This window comes from Morone saxatilis, unplaced genomic scaffold (genome assembly GCF_004916995.1).
Source record: "Morone saxatilis isolate NCDOM2014 unplaced genomic scaffold, NCSU_SB_2.0 Contig7, whole genome shotgun sequence".
In the NCBI taxonomy this organism is placed as follows: Eukaryota; Metazoa; Chordata; class Actinopteri; family Moronidae; genus Morone; species Morone saxatilis.
The window spans coordinates 20389435-20393699 of record NW_023340246.1 but is presented as its reverse complement, the minus strand read 5'-3'; positions in this window follow the sequence as shown (position 1 = coordinate 20393699).

The window sequence follows — 4265 nt, the reverse complement described above, 5'->3', positions numbered from 1 at the left end:
ACAGTTTGAATCTCATTTTCCTCCCGACTGAAAGGTAGCAAGCAAGGTGAAATCAGCGAGATACGAAACCACCGGCCGCGATCTGAAAATATCGGAGCATCTCTGGGAAAAATATGTGACCTGTTAGGTAACGCTGGCAGTGGGCACTAATAAGCAATTTAGAGTGACAAAATTTGAGATTTGAGAGTTTTGGAGAAGTGAAGATGAAACAGAATATTTTGCTTTGATCACCGCAGAATCTCGTCTTTTATTACCTAATTAAAAAGTTAAGACTTACCTCCTCTGTCAGACCTCCTCTCACAGCTATTGTTCAAATGTTCTGGAGAGATTTTGTTTTTGTTCAGATGAAACTTTTTGGGTCATTATAGGTTGTTAATTCCTAACATTTCCAGTGTTTGTATTTTGAGAACTGCAGAAATAATGAAAATGAATGAATTGAATTTTCCTAAAATAAGTAATTAAATCTGCCAGTTCAGGAAGAACATCAAATTATTTTATTAATAATCAGATTCAGATTACTTTATTGTCCTTTAAATTGGCATAAAGTGGAAAATTAATCTTTGGTACGGGCAGATGTCAACACACACTATACGCAATATTACAGTGGCAAGTGGCGAAAGTAATAAAAGTGATTGGCATGTAAGCCTTCATAACATCACAATAATACATAATACACAGCAGTAATACATAGAACACAAAGTAAAATATATATTAACAATCATTTTTAAAAAATCCAGTGGCAATTTTCTTGATTCTAGCTTTATTCATACCGATCCTTTAAGATACAGACTGATGATATACATTGAAACAGGCTGAACTATTCTTACAGCTCTTTACAGGGTTTTTCACTCGATTTAAGAAAATTGAAGGTTGCAGTGAGATATGACATAATAAGTGAAAGGCTGATTTAGTTCAGTGTTTATGTCCCAGTTTGACTTCCATTTCTGTGTAAATAATGTAGCTGTCTGTGTTGGTTAATATATTCGTAGGCATTAACATTTCTTTGTTGTATTTTGACATCAGGTACAGTTTGTTTATTGAACCTGCTGTCTGTTTTTTGGGGTTGGGGGGGTTTTCAACAAGCTAATGTCAAGAGCACAATGCAGAATATTCACAATCTGACAGTCTTCCTTACCAACAAGTACTGCATCCAAATAATGAAGGTGGAAAGAGGGTCAAAGAAAGCACAAGAGAAATAAGAACACAAGTTTACATCTCTGGAATATTCCTATGAAGGTTATATAGTCAGTTTGTATTGGGAAAGGCAGAGAAAGTACAACAGAGGTTGAAAAGTTTAAGTAAAAGTGAGCAGATGGAACAAAAAAAAAGCCGTAATTTCCCAGCTTTTACAGTGTTTGACAGCAGAGTCATATTTCACGGAGCAGCTAGCAGGGACTCAGCTGTAGCTCGCCTGGCGAGAGTCTCAGTGAGTTTCTCAGCTGTGACTTTCTCCCAGCTGACAGATGAAATTTGTGGCATTTCGCTGTCACCTTATCGATCGGCCTGGTATCGCTGTCATTTATGCAAACTCCTCCAAGGACGTGAACCGATCGACCCGAGGAGATGAGAAAGGATCACTGCTACCAGACACACTCGCTCACACTTTCTCTCTTCATGTTTTTTTCTCACACCTTCGACACTGACACTAAAATTTCTCCCGAGTTAAAGCCTGACTGGTGTATCGGTCTGCCAATATTATATTGGCTTATTGCAGAAATATCGGTGGTAATATATTGGTGTCACTGCAAACTGTATCCAGCAGAGTGCGCTGTGATTGACAATACTGTGGAGAGCAGCACTGAGTAATAGAGAAGAAGCAGCTCTCACCAATTTCAACTAGAATACATGTTAACCTAAATATTCTTTAATAAAGTTATTTGTTTTAGAAAGCAGCCTTCTGAGTACCCTAGTACCATAGTCATACCGGTTGCAGAATTATATCGGCCCCCATATTGGTAATTCCCCTCTCAAATCGATATCGATATCAGTCGAGCTCTAGTCCAAGTTGAGACTCAACAGGATTATCGGAACAGAGACTAAATTTAAACTCCATAGTATAGTGTGCATGTACTTAAGTGCCTGTAAACAATGAATAAATAATATAAAAAATAATAAAACTATATGTAGGACTTAAAGATTTATATAAATGTCAATATACAAAAAATGTTCACCAAAAACATTCTGTCTACCTGGTTTGTTCATAGGAGGCATCTTTTCCGATTCAAGCAACGTTTTTGCTCTGAATTGAACTTAAATAAGCCCTAACCAGTATTTTCTATTAAGGGAATTGATCAGATGATTTCATTGTTTTGGTTTACCGGCTCACAGCTTTACTGTTTGGGTCAGTCTCTCTAAAACCTTTATTCCAGTCTCAGCAGGCAGCTCTGATAAAAACCACTGAACAGCAGACAAAGTTAGCAACCAGCTGGTGAACACAGTGGAGCATTTAGCATCTTAAGAGCCAGATATTTCCCTCAGGAGTTGGTGGAGACCAGAACAGAGTGAATATTGGATGTTGGTCACAAGATAATATGTCAGTGTGTTGTTTACAGCTTGTTCTGTTGCCCCCAGGTGGCCAAAAAAAGATAAGTCCAGCTTTAAGGCAGAATTATGCTTCTCCGTTAAGGTGTTGTTTTACTGCAGTGATGCTTCCATTGTTGCAGCGTCCTGCCACACAAATAACGTACATAGTTACACATCAGACCCACACAGAAAGACTGCAACTGCAGCTTTAATTGGTCAGCTCAGCCCACCACTGATGGTGTTTGTTGACAGTGAAGAGAAAAGGACAATTTTCAGTAATAACGGACAAATTTAAGCTCCAGAAAATGAAACCTTTTCCCTTTGTGGTTTGTTGCTCTCTATCAAAAAGTGAATGAGTGAATGTTAACACATTTGCTTCAGGATGTACATGTATAATGCTGCATGACACAGACGTCTAGTGTTGTGACACTTCAATCGGGGAACTGAACTCTGCGTGTACCTAGGAGGTAACCACACAACACCTCGACAGAGAATCATAAGTCCGCCTTAAGGCAGCACTCCCTTTAAGGCTTTGTACTGCCTTAACAAGAGCAGAGTCTGGGAGAAAGCACTGCCTGAGAGGATCAGTTCAGGGTAAGAAAGTCCCCTAAATTGTGTGTATTGTATCACGCACAAATCCCTGACAGCCCGGATGGTGGGTAGTGTTATATTGTATTAAAGTTTAATATGAATTTGGTTCTTTAGTTTTAAAACCATTGTTTATATGCCAGTGTTCATTTTATTAATAAGATTAAAATCTGATTTTTCCCCGACATACTGTACCGGCTGATATCTGCAGCCCCTTTAGAATAATATCTGCTTTCGGCACGTTGCTGATGATGACAATGATGACAATACTGGCGGCCTTCATCTCACAGGCAGCAACACACACACACACTCAGGCAATTTACGCTGATGAGTTTGGACACGGGCGCATTGATTCATGAGGTTCTCAATAGTCTCATGGTGTATGTGTTTACTCAGTACGTGTGTGTGCATATATGTGTTATTTTGTTGTGTGTGTGTGTGTGTGTGAGCAGACCCCACAGCATTATGATTAGTTCTTTTCATCTGGAGAAGTGTGCTGATGACTCTCGGGACATGATGGAGATTTTAGCTCCTCTAACTCTTACGTCTGCTCCATTCACTTCCTAAGCTGATGAGAGGCTGAGCCGACTGAATAATTTAGACGCGAGGAGGAAGAGACGTTTTATTTTGGAGCAAACTGAATTTTTCTCAGCTTTTTATTTGGCTCCTCGCAGTTTGTCTCTGATCTTGGACGTTTCACTGATTCCTTGCGTGTGAACATGAGAAAGTAGAGAAACAGGCTTTACATGAGAGGTCCAAATTGAAGTACAGATTGTAAAACGCTCTGGAATAAACGTGTGATTTTAACATATGTAAATACACTCCTTCAGTACCATAGTCCTTCAGAGCTAGCTGTGTGGTTTTAAGGTCCACCCATTCACAGTATGTGTAATGGACATGAATCCCAGTGATTTTGGTGATTCGTGATTGTCCTGCTTTGGATACATTTTAATAAATTTGGCAATTTCTAAACATTTCCTTTAGCGCTACGATCAGGTCAATGTTTTATTTTGTGCAATATTTTGGTTCATTACCAAATGTCTTTCTTTTGTTTAGTGAAAAGGTTTGGTGTAGTTTAGTTTAGCTCTTAATTTTAACGTTATACCAGACAAAATAAATAATAATATGTTAGTATTGTCATTGTGAGCATGTTA